Source organism: Lagopus muta, chromosome 19, assembly GCF_023343835.1.
Source record: "Lagopus muta isolate bLagMut1 chromosome 19, bLagMut1 primary, whole genome shotgun sequence".
Classification (NCBI taxonomy): domain Eukaryota; kingdom Metazoa; phylum Chordata; class Aves; order Galliformes; family Phasianidae; genus Lagopus; species Lagopus muta.
In genome coordinates this window covers 704,796-724,298 of record NC_064451.1, presented here as the reverse complement: position 1 = coordinate 724,298, position 19,503 = coordinate 704,796, and the positions used below count along the sequence as shown (strand labels likewise).

General features: G+C 42.6%; 1 protein-coding gene across 5 annotated transcripts in view; it reads right to left on the bottom strand.

The window, feature by feature from the left end:
* Window positions 1-19,503, bottom strand: part of EXD3 (exonuclease 3'-5' domain containing 3) — a 245,639-nt gene that overhangs the window by 219,885 nt on the left and 6,251 nt on the right. Inside the window, exon 3 of one of the 5 annotated variants that reach the window (XM_048966124.1) lies at window positions 4,158-4,269. The exons of the other annotated variants lie outside the window; for them this stretch is intronic. The gene's annotated coding sequence lies outside the window, so the exon portion shown is untranslated. The remainder of the gene's footprint in view (window positions 1-4,157; window positions 4,270-19,503) is intronic. 5 annotated transcript variants of the gene reach the window in all.

Genomic DNA, 19,503 nt, shown 5'->3' with positions numbered 1-19,503 from the left:
AAATGGAGAAGAGTAAGCAAGAATGGCTGAGTGCGTGAAGGCGTGCATGGCACTTTCCAGAAGACAGCAATGCAGACACAGAGATGTCTGCTCAGGTCTGCACATGAGGGAATGCTTGGGAAGATCTTAACTGCCTGCTGGGGTGAGCGGTGCTACGTAATGATGCATCTTCTGAGATGCTGGCGTCTCCTTCTCAGGAAGCACTGTGCACAGGGTGCTTGCAGCAGATCTGCCAGGGATCACGAAGCCCTTGGGCGCAGGCTGGGAGCTGAGGCTGCAGGGCTGTGGATCAGCCCCAGCACTGGGATGTCTGAGTGAGCAGCACAAGGCTCGGCAGTGGAAGAACTGATGCACAACACCGAGGAGTGCTGCAAGAGGTGGGCAAGGCCGCAGCGAAATGAAGCAAGAGCAAAAGGTAGGCTCAGTGGCTGGGAAAAACATCTTCAAGAGTGAGAATCAATATAGGGAATTATTCCTAAGGGAATCGGTGGAAGCGCTTTTGCGTGGGTATTTTATGAGAGACTGGGCATACCACCAACAAATGTACTGCAGGAAAGAATCAGACAATGGCAAGGAAATGGATTAAACGTGTTACTAAGACAATTTCCAGATCCGATTTCTGTGAAGAGAAGACCATGACCTCACCACTGGATCTGTGGTGTTGCCATTAAGCACTGCCCCATACAGGCCCCAAGTCCCTCACTAGCAGGGATATGGTCTTGAGACAGACCACACCAAAGACCAGAAGGGATCTGGGAGTGTCCCTTCATTGTTATTTTATTTTTGTATTAATGATGGGTCAATTTATGTCCACGGATTTTGTAAGGCAGAATTCACTGGGGATACTGAGGAGCAGAAAACTGACACACAGAATAAAGCTTTTGGGGAAACAAGAGGTCTGAACTTGATTAAAAGGAAAAAAAGAAAAAAAAAGAAAAAAATGTCAGAGAGGAACAGAACATTTGAAGACACACATGGAGGAGAAGCGACTCTCTTCCAAGGGCAGATGGTAGCAATGGAAACACTGAAAATGGCTGGTTGGCCAAAGTGCTTTTCTGTCTTTGCCTCATCCTCTCCAGTTCACTCCAGTTTCCTGAAGCACAGCAGAAGCGCCAGCAGCTTTTTCCTATGGAAGATTCCCAAACTGTAAGGAACACAGGAACAACGTGAGCACCTCCTGGCACCCAAGGTCACAGATGGGCCTGCCGTGTACTTACCTCTCACGCTTCCACACTGGAGCAGCTGTTTCAGATGCTACTGCAGGTTAAAACAAATGCCAAAGCTTCCCTTTCACCGGCTGACTGGCAGGAGTCGGCCACAACACCCAAACAAACAGGAGCTTAGCAAGCAGAAAAACAGTTCATTCAGGAGACTATCCTGCTGCAAACAATCACACTGCCCAATTTAAACATTCTTCTCCTCTCATCAGTGCTGAATTTGTCAGCCCCCCATGCAGCCTCCTAAGAAGACGAGAGCCAATTACTTGGCAGCCAGGCCAGAGATGCAGAAGAGGACGCAGAGATGTGGCCCCGGCCTCACTGTGCCAAGCTGCCATCAGCCTTCCAGGGCAGCTGGATGGGCACCGCTCACAGCAAGGTTCTTCAGCCCTAGGCTACCTAGCCCTAGGCAGTGCTTTGGGTAACAGCAGCTCCTCGCACCCACGGATAACTTCTGAGCATCTCTGATGTGTTCTGCCATCTCCTTATTTGAGTGCTCCCCAGAGTCACCCATCCCTTGGGCTAGCTGCTGGCCACTAAAGGCACTCATAGGACAGAAGAGCAGGCACTGCCCTCGGAGATTGGAGCATGTGCAGAGCAAAGGATCCTCTAGCCAGCATCCTGCTCCCAGAGGTGGACAGCAGCAGAAACAGAGGGAGTTAAAATGGAAAAGGTGTAAAGGGACACTTGGTTGACACAGACTTCCACCGCAGGAATTTGAGCTTGATATGGAGGCTGCATTGTAGAAGTCTTTGATGGAACTTTCTCCTACTAACTTCTTCAGTTGTTTTAGATTCACAAAGCCTCCAGCACACGCTACTACGCATCAATTGTCCATAACTCATCTATGATACATTAAAAAGTAACTTGCATTTGATCTAAGCCAGGTGTGTCCAACCTGAGGCCACAGGCCACACGCAGCCCATTCCAGCTGGAGCCAGCTTGAGTCTCCAAGGTGGAAATCAGCTTATCTGTGCTGTGTTTCAAACCGTAACTACTGCAGCTAAACTCAGTCCTGTGAGCAGCGAAAACACGCAGCCTGCTTTCCATTTTGATAAAGGAATTTGAGAATAGGTTTGAAGATTTCCCAAAAGTCATCAATTTCTATGTATACTTGGGACTCCATCTTCAGTTGACATAAATACATGACCTGCAAATTGTATTGGATGTGTAGTGTTTGTTGCAATCAGACATTCCACTCCAAGAAAAATGTGATCTCATCTCTTTACCAGGCTTTCATAAGCCTTCCCCCACCAGACAGAAATACCCCTCACTTCACAGACAGCCTTCATGTCATCGCTTTTTGGCAGTATGTACCTTTGTGAACAACTGTTCTCATGGATGAAGCACAGGAAGAGTACAAATAGATCAAAAATCTCTGATGAGCACCTTGAAAACTCATTAAGAATTGCAACCTCTGCCTTCAAACCAGACAGTGATGCTTCGTTCCATAAAAACAAGATCATATATTCCAATGGTTTTATGTTTTTGTTGCCCTCATTTCTTTACGTTTCAATTAAAAATATATATAAAAAAAGAACTTTTGTTACTTATAGACATGAACTATATTGTGTATTTTATGTATACTTGCCCAAGGCAATTCCTCTTCACTCACTGCAGTCAGGCAAGTCAGAAGGTCAGACACCATGACCTAAACCTTTCCACTGTTAATGTCAAGTCCCATAAGTCTAGTATTAGAAGAGATCGTCCACAGTCTCTCCCTACTCCTGCTCTTTCTTTCACTAACAAACATCTACATAGAGTGGTCAGCAGCTGGGACCCTTGATATCAAAAACCAGCTCCATCTCAGGAAGTTGTCACAACAGCTGGAAAGCAGCCGAGAACAAATTTAAAAAAATGGAGTTAAATGTTGAGAAATACAGATTTCTGCATGTGATCCTTTTTCAGAGGAACAAAGTTTTGCTCTCAGGAATGCTGAGAGATTACAGTTTAAAATATAAGACCACAGGGAAGCGCCATTTATTTTCTTTTGGCCATTACATCAGCACAAAAACTATATAAATTTAGTTTTGCTCTTTTTCTTCTAGAAATATAACCGGACAGAAGCACGCAATTCAGTAAATTAAACACGCACAGTTTGGATTTGGTAAATCAATCCACTTCTAAAGAACACGAACATGGATCATTCTCAAAAGCACCAGCAAGACCTGCCTTTGCAGTGTCACGAAGTCTGGGCTCACCACCTTCAGCTACACCTCCAAAGAACTCAGACATGAATGCCAGCAGCTCTGGTGAAGGCTTTAAGAGCAAACAGACTCCCTTTACATTTACTTCTGCAGCAGTTAAAGAGACAGCAGATAAATTCTGCTATCAGTAAGAAAGCACAGCAGCGAGTTGTTTATTCTAACATCTAACACTGAACACCTCCAGGTCATCTGCTCAAGCAAATACAGAAGATAAATAGAGCAGGGCTTCAGTTAAATGAATCTGCTGAGCCCTGTATCCTTTTTACCATTATTATTAACCTACTGCCCGAAACAATGGAAAAGGACCTTTCAGTCTCTTGTACAGAGGAAAATAATGATGCACATTCCTCTTAATTTAATGCTGCTGTTCCTAAAGGAGGTAATAAATACAAAATGAATAGGAGAGCTGTGACTATGCCACCAGCATTGATTTTCATTTAAATCCTTTCCAATTATAAGAACAATGAGAATATATGACTGGAAAGGACTTTGGGGAGCGATATACTTTTAACCTCCCACAGCTGTTTGGTCGAGGGCTCTCCGTGGAGCTGGGCAGCAGGGCATGCACTGTGATAAGCTGCTTCCTTCCAACTCACCCCGCAGTTCAAGAGCAGACAAAGCTGTGCTAACAACTGCATGCTGCACCCAGCAATACTGAGCAGCTAGACAAACGTTTCCAAGCCTGTGTGAATCAGGAATTCCAGATAACCCTTATTTCCAAAAATGTACTGACCTTCAGCAATGCAGAGCTAAGAAAGGAAGATTCTGGTCTCCATTTCAGCCAACTGGTAAAACTGAACCGTAGTAAACAGAGTAGCTTTGAAGTTCTGCTTGCAAAGCTGCCACTGAGCGAGAAAAGGAAAGTCAAATAGGCATTTCACACAATCTTCATGCTTTTGATATAATTGTAAAATTAAGTAACAGAAGAATTCAAGAGATTGTTTTTTCTGCACTGGTACAGCTGGATGTGTCTCTAGAAGGCACAGTGCAGTGGGAAAGGCTTAGGAAGACATGCAACAACATTGACATCATCCAGGAACCAAGGAAGGAGGAACTGTCACGATGTTTGTTGGTTTTACTCCTAAAATTCCTTTACATTTTTAAATATTTGTGAATTTTCCACAAGACTGCATGTTATGAATCCTGCACAACACCAACATTTCCTGATAACAAGAAAAATCAGAACAGGATCTTAGGGAATAGAACAAATCTATCTGCCACAAGGCTGAAACATGGTTTCCTTCTACAGGTGGCTCAGTGGCACGTGGACACCTACCAAGCAATGAGAGGAGCAGTGAGTACAAATTGTGTTCTGTGAGCACCAATGCACACCTCCATATTCCACAACCCTTGGCAATGATGGGTCCAAAATCCTCTCACAGATCTCAGCTCCACTAATACCACTGTCTTCACAATGGAATATTCAGTTCTTTCCAGCCATACTGATGTGTTCATGGTGTCTGGGAAAGGATGCCTTCTTCAGCTGAACAAACACACTGAGCCCAATTGGGGATCTGGTATATCTGTGTACTGAGCAGTTTTAGCAAAACTTTGGCTAAAAGATGATGTATATTTAGTTAGCTGAAACAGATTGTAACCACGGCATTTTCAGCCTCCTGTTGTATTCCCCATAGACTTACACCCCTTCCTCAGGGCATCAGTCAGCAGGGATCTGGCCCAGCTCCTGCTGCACAGGATTTTACAACTGTATCCCTGTGGGGTTTGTGTAAGCACAGATAGGAGACAGCAGAAGAAAACTGCTTTGCACACCATGTTGCTTTGGGGGGTTCTGGCAAATGTCTTCATACATATGGCAGACAGAGTTCAGCATGTCCACAGTGAAATGCAGACAGCTCATGGTAAAGGACCGTAACAGTGACACAGGAAATGGGAACCGAGACAAAAACAAATAAGAAAAGGGTGAAGCAGGCTCAAGAACTTTGTTCCTGAAAGCAGTTTCACAACTGAGTACTCCATAGCAACATCTGAACAGGAACATCTCTATCTGGTTGTAGACAGGCATTTTGGAGCACGATGCCTTGTTTCCTCCCCTACTTCCCTAGCATTTCTGTGAGGTACAGGCTGTGGGTTCTGTCTCACCCAGCTGAACACAGCCTGCCAGGTCTCCTAAGGCTGCTCCTGTGGTCAAAAGCGAGATGCACTTCTAAAATGATTACTTAGCTGAAGCACTTTGGGATAATCTGAATCTCGCCCTAGAAACTTCTCTCCTCTGACTCTGTGAATCCTGGGTTCCAGCCCTGCAGGGCACAGCAGGTGTCTGCATTCAGTCCCCTTTCAGAGACAGGCAGGGCTCTTCTCTCACTTCAGCCAAACACAGTGGCTGACCTTACTCTGGGCAATGGGAAGAGAAGCAGGTTTCACAGCACTGCTGCACGGCAGCTCTGCTGGGCTGGTCACTGCAAAGCTCTTTTGGGCCCTATTTAAATAAACAACAAACCACACAAAACCAAACTACATCAACACGCAGCTGAAGGCAAATACTGAAAAGTGTGAATGCAGTCAAAGCACAAAGCTGGTTGATTTCAAGGTACTGTCACTTCTAGAAAAGCCCAACAGGATGACATACCAGACTTACGCAGCTCCAACAATATGAATGCAAAGTGCTTCTGACTTGAAAATGCTTGTAATTTCATGAAACTTTATCTAGCAGTGCATTTCCTTGATGGAAATTGCTCAACTGATTGCATTGGAGAATTCCTTCATAAGCATTTCCTCCATTTCTGAAAGGTGTGTTTTCCATACCCGGATGTGTTTTTGCTGTTCTCATTAACATCTCTTCGGCACAGAAAAACCCTCATTTGCAATTGCTTAGTAAAGAATGGCTAGAAGGTGAAACTTAGATTTCTGTAAGTGTCCCAACCATAGCATGCTCTGAGCCTGGGGAGGGCTGTGAGCAAATTCCCTTTTGATTACAGTTCTGGGAAATTGCAAATAAGGCAATTTCAGGGAAGACAAAGAAGTAGGTGGTAACAATGCACCAAGCTGCAAGGAAACCAAGCTGAAATTGCTCACCTCTCCCAGCTACTACTTCAGTCCAAGCAAAAAAATAAAAATAAAAATAAATTTAAAAGCAAAATATGATTATTAAAAAAAGATAGTGCAAAGAGATTTTAAATTAGTATCAGGATTCCCTACTAAGCACATAAATGGACAAAGAGGTGGTAGGGGCATTTTTAGAGGGTTATTGTGTTTCTGCAGGAGTTCTGCCTTTCAGAGATGATGCCTCTATGCACACTTTTAAAAGAAGTTAAAATGCAAACAGAGGTGGACAGTGTCATGCAGGAGAGGAAACTATCATTTCAATCATCATTTCTAGTCTTTAAACTCCTGTGTCTGGTAAAGGATGATACTTTTTAAATTCACCAGAAGGAAAAAGTTCTTCTGAGATGGCTTCCAAGATTAGTTTTCAATTTTTGCTATTTTTTGGAGGCATATCAAAGAGATCGGGCCGCAGTTACATGATAAACACTGTAGGCAAGACAAAAGGATTCCTGTGATAGTATTTCTAAAAGATTTATACCTTTGAGCAGAGAGGAGTCTGAGAAAAATCATTCAGTTGGTAAACTCAAGAAAAACCCTGGACCCTCTTTTGCAGCCTCAGCTATGGCTGTCACAAGAGAGGAACTATGCAGAAGAGATTTCCCGCAGCCAAGCTGTACAGCATGTGCCAAGATGCCTGAATTCCTGATTAGACGCTGACCGCGGAACAGAGCTGGGAGCTCTCGGAGAACTCAGAGTACACTGACTGTTTTTTTATGAAGACTCAACAGAGGCCAGGCCTATAAACGTAAATCCATGCTCCTTCTGCCCCCTCCTGCTCCCTCTGGCTATGGAGTTCTGTTTCCAGCTGTAAGTCACTGTCAGCCAAGGGATGGAAAAACACATTATCCAGCTTCCTCCCCCCTTCTCTCAAGCAGCACCTGTACCAGCAGCTCCTCTGTGGTACCTGAGCTTGCTTCCTGCAGCCCTGGAACAACAGCCATCCTTCCCATCCTACTGTAATAAACTGTGCTCTCTGCACTATTTCCTTTGAGGAGGCTCTTCCAAGCCACCCAGGCACCTTTCCTTCTAAGTCCGTCAAATCCTAACAAACGCTCTGCGCAGCCTCCCTTAATTAAGTCACAAAAATAGGAAGTTACAAAGGGAACCTGAATTCTGATCCGAATTTTTATTTTGATGATTGCATTCTCTTTGATTTCAAGCTAGGCAATGTTACACACACTCCTGACACACACTCACAGGGTGACCACGCATCAGTAAAGAATACGTGCTTCTAGAGTATCCCCAGTGCCTTCAGTGTTACGAGGACTTGCCTCAATTCTTCTTCCTATACTTTTTACAGAGACACGAAGGAGACATTGGCAGTTTTGGCCAGGAATAACCAACAGGCTCCCCAAGCATCACAAATTAACTCACGCATCCTGCAGGAGTCCAGAACTGATTTCTTCTCGTACACAAAGGCTACGGTCTTTTGCCCTGATCCCGGCTATTCAAACCTCGCCCAACTGTTCCTATTTCATTCATTTCCAGTGATGACAGAAAAGCTGGGAACTAGAAAACAGACAAAATCAGAGCAACTGCCAAGATGTTCATTTATGTGCAAGTATTTTTTCAAGCAGAAGACAGGGATGCTCTTCATGTCAGGGCTCCCACTTCCTTCAGTGATAAACGGTTCAATTCCACAAATGGAACCTGAGTTTTATGTGCTGAATGGGAACTGCTGGGAAGATTGAGGGAGTGATTCCAATGACAGAGGTGACCATTCTATCCTGCTGCTCACCCCTTCACCAACAAACTTATGTCAAGTTTCCAAGTGACAAAATCAGTACAGAACATCTCCTCTAACCTGGCTTCTTCAGCTTCAAGTGTGAAATAAAAAAGCCCGATAAAAGCATACCATCTGTGCAACACAGCAGATAGGAAAACCAAATTTACACAGATGGGAAATATCACACACTCCCTTATGTCTCTATCAACACACCAGCTTTGCAAATCTGCCCTAAATAAAAACAAAATTGACAACACATTATGTCTGAGGCCAGCAGGGCTGCGTACGCCTAGCATGTACTTGGCAAAGTCAGGATTGTTCTCTCCACTTTTAACAAACAACTCACTTATACATGAAAAAAACTTGCTAATGTTCAAGTATTCTGCTGTGTTCTAATGTCAGGAGGATTGTATTCAACTAATTTGCCATCAAATCCATAGAGACAAAGTAGTAGGTTGCTTGAAACCTCGCAGGACTTGACACAGCCTTCTTTTGAACCACAGTAGGGACAAATACAGATCTGGAACATTTTCTCGTTCTTTTAACTCCTTACCAATATGTGAAAGCATCATTTCAAACATTTATTTTCAGCAGTTACATTAGGTGAAGAATATAGCTGAGCACATATGGAAATGCTTAAGCAGCAGCTCCATTTTCTGTCCAAGAAGTCTGTCGGCAAACACAATAAACTCACTCACACTCATGGCAACTCAACATATTTCACAAAAACAACCAACAAACAAAAAGTTTGCTTTCTTAAAGACCGTGCTTCATTTATTTTGTAGGAGTATCTGAGAGGAGAGGGATTAGTTGGAACAGACAGGTACAGATAGAGCCAAACATGATTAAAACAAGACACCAAAGTCAAGCTATGCCAACTCAGCTTGCATCTTCACACTTCCAGTACGACTTCTTGCACAGTGGTTAGCAGTCAACAGCTTAAGAGGAGCAGCAGGCAGTTATATTGCCCAACATGTTCATAGGGTTTGCAACAAATTATGGCTCATGATTTCCCTGCTCCAGGTCTCGCTTTGAACTAAATTTGTAGATCATTCTTCCAAGAACGTGCCCAACACCTTCATGCAAACTCTCAGCGCTAGAGTCTTGTTTCCAAAGCCTCTGCATTTTAAGCATCATGCAAACTATTTCTTTTTGCTTCTTTTGAACTTCCCGCTTCCATTTGATGTACAGACTTTTTGTTACAGAATGAGACGACTAAACAGCACAGGTCTCCTAAGGAATCCTGCAGGACTCTAATTGTAAACTCCCTCCACTCTATCAACTACTACTGCTACTACTGCTAGTGCTACGCGTTTTCTCCCCTTTTAATCGGTCAACTAAATAGTGCTCTTTCTCACTCCATGAAAGACTGTTTGTCTTTAGAAGTTGTGGCAAAGGATCCTGTCTGAAACTGTTTGAAAATCTGAGGACTGAGACATCCTAATTCAGCTGTTTGATTACCTTTCCAGTCCTTTGATTTGTTAAACTCATTCTAAAAAAGACACGTAGATTCTTTCATGCTCACAGAAGGTTAATCATATGCTCAATAATTCTGATCTGTTTTGATGGAACTGCCCACTTTAAGCTAGATTTCTCAGCATGCAGTTCCACAGTCTCCCTGAAAGTCTTTTCCAAGCTGGCATCATACCACCCCATCTTTGGTTTGCTGGGGTTGAGGATGTTTTCAGTGAAAGTGTAAATAACTCAGCAGTTTCTCCCTTGAATCTCTCCTGCGCTCTAACAACATCTGGTCCTCGCACTTCATTATTTTCCACTGCCTTCTTACATCTTGCTGTGGTGGATCAGTTTGAGACCGGTTCTGGTGCAGAAACCATGCGGAACATAGGTGCCACAGAACTGATTTCTCTGTCAGTTCCACCTTCTCCAAGTGCTTCCTTCACACATTAGAACTGAAAGGTCTGGGCAAACTTTTAGACAACCATCTTATTTCCCACACATTTGGAAAAGAACTGGTATTTTTATACTTACTGAAAGCTGTTCCTCTAAGTTTTTGGCCTTTCAAAGTGTTTGTTCTTTTCTATCATCCTCACTTGGTCATGACTTCAGCTTTTGGATGGATGCCTCAAACTAAAGCCTTTCTTCCCTGCTGTTTCACATCATAGTTTTTCTCCCTCTCTCAGCTTTTGATAGGGCTGGGGCATTTCTCTGCAGTAAAATATTTTTAAATAATCTTCACACCACCTACAAACATCTCATCCTTTCCTGTGCTCCTTTCAGTCTCTTTTTAACAAGCTTCCATACCCTTGGCTTGGATTTCTTCCGCAAGGATGTGAAGTACGCCTGCGTTCACACCTACAGGGGGCCGCCAGCACGAAAACTGCACCCCAAGTTCTGCACAACTCTCAGAAGAAAGTCAAGCATTCTCCTCTTGCCTGCTGCCTACGTGTTTCTCAGAGGTGCCATTCGTGGGGCTTAAGAGGACTGGGATGTCAATCTTCTCCAATTCTGTTTTCTACTCGAAAAGCTGCATAGTTTGTATTATTCTATACTTCTCTGATCTACAAGTTTGCAAAACTTGAAATCCTAAGAATTCTAAGAGTTATTTTCTCCGTTTGATCTTCAGCTTTAAGACACCACATAATTTCCTTATGAGTTTGAGCCTCTCCTTCTTATTTATATCACCTGTGACTTGATAGAAGGGTGTTCAAATGAAGTTTTCCTGCCATCAGTCTCCTTACAGCCCTATTCAACTTCACACAAAAGCCAAACTTCTGTGGTAATCCACCTTATTTCTTAAGATTTCACAATCTGCCTAGAAATACGTATGCATCTGGCCTAATTTTCTACTTTCTCATGTTAAGTCAATAATCATCTAAGGGGAGAAAAGCTGTGCATCAAATAATGAAAAATTTCAATGACAAAGCAAACATGGTAAATGCAAATTTCAGTCATAGAATAAAAGAGTTCTAGAAAAGTTGGGAGGTGTTGCTTGAATAATTATCTACTGAATTCTTTCAAGCAGCATTCTAGTTTCTCCTGGACATCTGAAGTTTTTCTGCTACTGTTTGCCACCCACAAACGCTACATATTTGTATGATAAGAAAAAACAAACCAGTAAGTATATTTTCTAGTCATTACTGTCAATAGACAAGCCTACATTAATTAAGCCAGCAACCCCAGGGGAGGAGGGGAATCTCCCATCTTGTTTCTCAGATTAAGTTGTATTTCTGAAGTACATACATTAGCATGACAATGCACTTCATTTTTTTTCAATATTTATTATCATTTTAGTGTCTCCCTGAAGCTAAACACTAAAACCCATAAGAGAACAGAGAGATCTCTTGAAAAAAAGAACGGGAAAGAAAGAGAGCAATTTATTATGCAGGGTTTCACAGAAGTCTGGAGGCAGAGAAAGACAACAAAATAGCTGGAGAAAGGCTGCATCTTATGGACTTCGATGCTGAAAGAGAACAGCGTATGTAGTTACAGACTGCTGTCAGATTTTGTCTCCTGACAGCCAGAACTGTATGGCTGCCACTTCTGAAAAGCACACAGTGCACCTCGGACTTCAGCTTGTCATGCTGAGTTTCCTCCGTTCACTCTAAGGAAAATGTGAAAGCTTTTAATTACTCATGAAAGATAATTAGTGTTCAGATATTATTGATCATCTAAGTAAATAACTTCTTTCTATTACTTCTGTTTCATTATTCTCAGTACAAAAATATCCACAGGACAGAAGGAGTTTCTTCATACCAAGAAATTATAAATAATTGCCCTCTTTGGAAGTTGAGGATCAAATGCATCACCAACTGCTTTAATCCCAGAATCACAGCATGGCCTGGGTTGCAAAGGAGCACAGTGCTCATCCAGTTCCAACCCCCTGCTGTGTGCAGGTCACCAACCAGCAGCCCAGGCTGCCCAGAGCCACATCCAGCCTGGCCTTGAATGCCTGCAGGGATGGGGCATCCACAGCCTCCTTGGGCAACCTGTGCCAGTGCCTCACCACCCTCTGGGGAAAAAACTTCCTCCTCATATCCAACCTCAACCTCCCCTGTCTCACTTTAAAACCATTCCCCTTGTCCCATCACCATCCACCCTCACAAACAGCCGTTCCCCCTCCTGTTCATACACTCCCTTAACTGCTGGAAGGCCACAATGAGGTCTCCCTGCAGCCTCCTCTTCTCCAAGCTCAACAAGTCCAGTTCCCTCAACCTTTCCTCATAGGAGAGGAGCTCCAGCCCTCTGATCATCTTAGTAAGGCAAGGTTTAGAACCTTGAAAAAAATCAAAAGCCAGCAGGACCTTGGTTTATTTGCAGTGCTTGCTGGAACTTAACTACAGCAATCATTTAATCCTAACCCAGCTCTTCCTGTTGATCTTCATGTTGACTCTGATCATGTTGGGTATCCTGCAGATGGTACATCACTGAAAAACAAAATCATATTTAGAGAGAAATTTCTAAATACCTGCTTTGCTAATAGCACTTTTTGCTGAAGAGTGAAGTGACTTCAAGCAGTGCTGAAAAACTGGGTGCTCTACATTACAAACAACATTTTTAGATCAAGGGCTGAATGCTCACAGAAGCAAAGACAAGAAAGTTACCAGAGAGAGAACAAAAACCATCACCCCTAACATGACACACACCAGTTAAGCAGGACAGATGATTGCAGCAAGTTATGTAAGGAGTTTAAACATTACCAAACATTTAAGTGCTCATCTTCATCCAGCCGGCCTTTTTATTATCCTGCCTTCCTGAAGTTAATAAGGTTCTGTGGACAAATATCTCCTTATCACACTCATCAATGAAAGAGCTCAGAAAAGAAAATGAAAGTGCTTGAAGCTCTCGGTGAACACACTGCATTTCACACCATATTTTAAACCCTCCTGAGTAACAAATACTGACTCTTGCTTGAAATCACACTGAAGAAGCTGCAGAATCTGTTAGTTTCAACTCAGCATTGACTCAACCCTAGAATTAAGTCTATGGGCCTTGCGGTTCTGGATGCTTTGCAGGGTTTCAGAATATAATGCCCAGCAATAAGAAAAGAAAAAAAGCAAGATCCCAGGTAAGGGAAGCTAGCACTCTCTGTGGCTCTTGCTATACAATGCTAGTCCTAAAACAGACATTTTGTCAGTCTATGAGGTGTAGCAGCATGTAAAGGACACGAACTACCACTGAACCCAGCACAGCCTTCTCTTATTAAGAACTGCAGTTTTATGTTTTGTTTACATTTTTCATTCTCACACACACACACACAAAGATTACCAGTGTAATACCAAAAAGACAACTTAAAATAAAAAACACTCAAGGAACCGTGAGAACAGGTTTAAGGGGGAGGGGAACATTTACATCATCTTCTCGAGTTAAGTTGGAGGAATTTTCAACGCTAGGGACAATATGGCCCAAGGGAAATGGTAATGGGAGAGAAATAAATTCTTTCACCTCTGGCTTGAAATCCAAGTCAGGCTGGTAGTAGCCAAAAACCATTAGCTTAACATCTGCTAGCTGTTTGGTAACCCATGTGAAGTGAGTTATATTCCTCAGTGTCCACATCACAGTCCCACTAATTGGCACCATGTTGGCAATCTAAACAGAGAGGTTAAAGACTGAACGCGCAGCGAGCATGAGCTCCAGGATTAGTCAAATTCAGATCTGGGTACATATGTGAGAAACAACACATTTGGTGTACGCAACTCCATCTAATTGTCCCACCATCCTGTTCTGCCCTCAGAACAAAACAGGGAATCGACGCGAGCCAACAAGCTGTCAGCATTCCTGCGTCAAGCGTTCAGTCTCTGAATTACCAGGACACATCATGAAGTTACTACCCCAAGCAGTCAAGCAACTGCTTACATTTTAAGCAAAATATGGTACAGCAAAAAGTTAATTACGACCTGAAGTGTCTGAACAATAGGTACCAATACCTAATTTAAAAATATTTTTCTTAACATCATTTTTTAACTAAAAAATGCAACAATCTCTCTAAAAAAGCAGCAACAATGTAGTTTCATAAATCCCAAGTTGCAAGACACATTTCTCTTTGTCTTCCCTTAAAGAAATAGAGCAAAGGCACAAAGCTGACCTTAGAACAAGATCCAGTAGCTTTAAGAAAATCTTCCCTTGCTACGCCCCATGGTAACACATTTGTGTCTGAGGAAAAAAACTAAGGGGATCATTGTAATAAAAAACAATGAAAAAAATGAATTTTTCATATCTGAATATGGCACAGTCTGAAAACAGTCTAAGCTATGAAGGAAGGAAACTCGTGTTACACTTTGGAAACCATCCCTGATGTTTACGCATCACTTCAGTTTAAAGAACTGCTTATGATGAGAACATGATGAAAGCTGTCGAGCATGAAAGGAGATATAAGCAAAGCCAAAAGAAGCATCCTTGCCAGAACTCTACCAGAGCACACAATTACTGAATAAATTCGTCAGAGAGGGACCTCTAGAGGCTTCCAGGCCAATCCTCTGCTCAAAGAAGGCCAACTTCAAAGATGGATGAGGTTACCCAAGGATATTCTAGATGAAAGCACAACACAGTACAATGCCATGCAAAATCCACATATAAAGAAATTGTTCCTGCTAGCTGAATACCCCTTTCATTTACTACTGCTCTGGAAAGATTCAAGTTCTGAGTTGTTTAGAGAGAAGTAATAATGGCTAGCTGCTGTTAAGAACAGTGGTCAGCTTCTTTAGCTTTTAGATGTAGAATAGGACCGTGTCACATTTCTCAGATGCCAGAGAAATTGCTTCCTATTGTAGTCGTTACTACTAGCTTCTTTTCACATCACATCACAGCAAATAATTATACAGACACTGAGGTGGGATTTGCTGTGCTGACATCTGAAAGAGAATTCAGGGAGATGGTGAAGACTGCCAGGAACCCAGCCAAGCTGGAAGGAACGAGGCCAGCACCAGAGAGACAGAAGTTGCAACTGTTCTGCCTTTGGCTGCATTCAGCCCACCGAGCTGCCAGGATGGACTGAAGTAAATCTTCAGAAGCAATTCATGATGCTGCATGATGTTAACTGCACGATAAGGTCCAAGCAAATGTAGATGTAGAGAAGTGCTTTATCAAACAGCTCCAGCATTCACTTCTGAACTCACATGCAGGTACCAGGTGAGCTTTGGTGCTCCAATAAATGTTTTCTCATGAAACCCAGTATAGAAGTCATACCAAACTCATGAGTTTCCTGAGAGTAATTCTCCCCTACCTGAAAAACAGGAGGGGTCCAAGAAAGAAATTCTTCTCTGCAGGGAGGGCATCAGGAAGGAAGGAAATGCGAATTACACACACCTCTGGGTAAGTCCCCCTTTACTAAAAGGGAGCAAATTGGAGTTAACTAAAGAGAGTATGTTTAGCATCACTGCACAAGCTGGGAAAAAACTAGGAAATCCTGGGTACAGATAATGCTGCCTCCTCCTGTCACTGTTGGGCTTTCTATGGGGAGAGGTGAAAGGTTTGATTCTCACTCTTTCATTTGCAGCAACACTTTGAAGTTACCTACACATCACTGCCACCATTTGATGGTCACCTCTCCCATATGTCATCTTATGCTCTTTTGTAATAGATGTAACAGTGCTATTAAAAACCATGTGTTTTCACTTTTTTTTTTTAATAAAAAAGGCTAACTCATAACTAAGCAGAGACAAAGGCTCTGTTGATACAACAACATGTGGATTAAATCTGAAAGGAGAAAGAAAGCTGTTCTGTTGAACTGACAATCGTGCACAGAGGGCTTATATCTAAATTGGGGCAATAAATCAATAGGAAAGATTTATTTGGCTGAAACAACCATTTACTTAGACATGGAGCAAGAACATTTTTAAATCACTCTGGACACTGCACACAAAACAGCTTCTTTGCTTTTGTTCTTTTTTTGGCCTTTTTTTTTTTTTTTTTTTTTTAAAGTATATCCCCAAAGTTTCTCATTTGTTTTGCTTAAAAATATTTACTTTTTGGCACTTAGAGCCACGACAGGTCAGCCAGCCGGCACCACTGGGCTCTCAGCTGCACTGCTCCTACTGGAAAAGAAAAAAAATCGGTTGCTTCATTTACATTACTACATTAAACAGAGGAGTGGCCTGAATTTATGCTTTCTCCCCACTATGCTCTTCTCCTGTGTTTTAACAAGTGAATGTTTTACTTCTTCTCTTCAATTCTATTAGCAGAGGCTAATATTCACTCATATTCAAGCAAGGAACTCGTTGGTTGTTGCTGCCTACCAGTGTCAGACAGCAATTTCTCCTGCAGCACCTTCTGAGACCTGCACAATTACTTGCTGTATCAGAACCTCACTCTTAGATGGCACTAACCTGAGCGAGGTGCTCGAGAAGCTGCAGGCACCATCCTCAAAACACCGCCAGAAACACGCATTCGGTCTCCGGATCCCAAACGACAAGCTGATGCTGAGGCACACTGACAACAAGGAGGATTTGGCAGAACATTTTAAGTGTGACACTGGTTGTAACTGTAGATGGGACCATGAACTGCAGCCATCTCTTTAACTGAAATCAGATGGTACCTGGAACCGACTGCACAGCTAGAACAGAGATGACACCAGCATCTACTAATGGCTGGATGCCTCACGCCACAAAGATGGCAGTGGCTAACCCATGCAGATGTCACCACACAACACCAGCCAGTCTCTAAAGAATGACAAAGACCAAAACATAAATCAGTATAATTTGTCAGTTTGATGGGAATGTTCTGTGAGGAAGTATTCGTAGGAGATGCTACTCAACACTAGAGAAAAGCGTTTTGTTCCAGAACGCTGCAGCTCTTCTTCAGCACATTCTGTAATGTCATCAGCTACAAGATTAGTATTATTTTTCAGATTTCCTATACTGTATGTGCAATAAAACATGAGAAGGCATCTGCATATGGCACAGAGTAGCGACACTGAGAAGGCGAAGATTTTGGCTGAAATTCTTCTTTCAAAACATCCTTCCTAATATTGCTTACAGGAATCACAAGAAATGGGCTTCTTCAAAACCATTATAAATACAGCCCCCAGCCCCACAGATGAAAATACTTCAGGATCCCTAACTTTTGTATTCTGCCAGGAAAGTCCCAATTTATTCTATTTCATCTTAAGTTCCATTTGCTATGGAGGTAGAAATCTCTCTCTTCTTCCTATCTCCTTCCCATCTGCAGCCATGCATACAGCCCACGTCTCAGCTCGGCCCCTGCTGCCTCCTCACTGACCATCTGGCTGGGACAGACTCCAAAGCACTACATTCATACATCTAGAACATCTCAGTCTTCCCTCCTTCCTTATATCGCTCTTTGCCAACAAGGAGCCACACCAGTGGGACAGAAAGGGAAAAAAGCAAAAAGACTAGGAGAAGAAAGACAGCCTAAGAAGAAGGCCTGCTTTTTATTATTATTATTCTCCTTTAATTTTTATTTTGGAGAATTGAGCCCTCATGACCATTAGAGTTCATGGAAGAAGTACACGGTTATTCAGGATGCCAAGCAAAGTACAGTCTTCTAGTTTTGATAAGCTCTCAGGCTGTCTTTCCCATCTATAAAGCACAGCTGGCACTCTGGGATGTAAAGCTCCTGGCCAGATAGAGCCACAGTTCCCAGCTGGGAGGAAGATGTCGCAGTAAGGAGATGGGCAGCCAGCCAGAGAACTGTTCCTGCCCACAGCAGGCACTACCTGCTCCACGACCTTCAGCACGCTGCACCCCATGCGGTGCCCCTTTAGAGGCACACAAGCACCACCTGCAAGCGCTTACACAGAACCCAGCTGGTAGCACTGATGCTAAAACAGAAGAGGGAATTTAAAGGATAAGTAAAGCAATATATAAAAGCTGCCGAGGTTTCTGCACTGCAGGCATCATTCCCGCATAGGAAACGTGCGCTTCAGTTAGCCAAGCCTAATCAGTGCAGGGCTGATTCAGAGCTAATTGCTCAGAAGAATGTTTTGAGTTACACCAGTTTGGTATGCTTTTATAAAAGCAAAACAAGGTATGTTTTGAGCAAAGCAAAGATTGTGTTTATGTTTACGTACAATCTGACTCCCACATACAAAGAATGCTTCTTCCTGCACAAAAACTAAAAGCATCAAGAAAAGTCAAAACTAATGCAAATGATCTGGCTCTGTAATCTTGCCAGAGCAGAAGAAGCCCCAGAGCAGTTTAGCAATCACTGTCTTCAGTTCAACTTTCCTGACTCCTGCTTTGTTCAACATCTTAATTATATTTTAAAAAGTCTACAGCACTTGAGATTTCAGGGCACATTTATATACGTTGACTAATTCTCCCAAGGTAAAAACTATTATCCTCTTTATTACAGAAGGAAAGTGAAAGAAGACAATAAGCAATTTGTCAAAGGCACAGAAGGAACTCACGTAAGGGTTGGGATCAAAATCCAAGAGATTCTGAAGAGCTTCTTATTGCTTCTAAAGGATTTTTTTGTTTTTTGAAGACAATAGCAGAATACAAAAAAGTTCTCATAAGAACATACATTTAAGATCGAGGCAGTTTATGGGGTATTATTTAAATAAATGAATCCACTGTTGGAAAACTGTAGTGAATTATTTAATAGATTGCTTCCAAGTGCAGTGCTAGCTTTAAGTTAGCCCACAGTACAGTCAACCTTGCCTTGCATCATAAGATAGGGAAGTGCATGGGGCAATCCATCCCAGGCTTCAAGCTCTGTGCTCCGGAGCAGCACATTACATCTCCCCCAGGACTCCTTTTTCCCAGCAGAGGATGTGCTGAATGCTGTCCGACAGCAGCCTCACCGTGTGCTATTCAAGAGTGCCCTCTAACGAAGCTGCAGCCGTTTCACAACACACACAGGAGACCAGAAAAATCCCAAATGAGACTTTCCAGAAATTTCTCATTAAACTCTAAGCTTTGTTTTCCATTGAACAAAAGGGACAAACACTGACTGCTGACTGTTCCTGCACAGACGTTTTATATTCCCTTCTATTATGCAAGCCTCCATTGGTAAACATGTAAGTAGGAAACAGGACAAAAGAGAAAAATGGAAAAATACAGAATTCTCACTTTCTGAGAAAGGAATCCGGATGAGATGTGATACCAGGGCACCTGACCAAGTACAACTTAAAGACAACTGAGTTCTACAGGATCTGCTTTATCCGTAAGGAACTGCTGGGGAGCTTTTCAACACGGCGTTGAACACAGTCAAGCTAACCTCTACAAAAATAGCAATGTCATGAAGTTCACAACACAAAACTGAATCCTCATAAGCCCACTCCCTAATACACTGCAGTATCAAAAAGTACTGCTTTTCTGAAGGGATGTCTTCATTTTAAGAGCAGTTATGTAAATACAGAGATGAAACAACT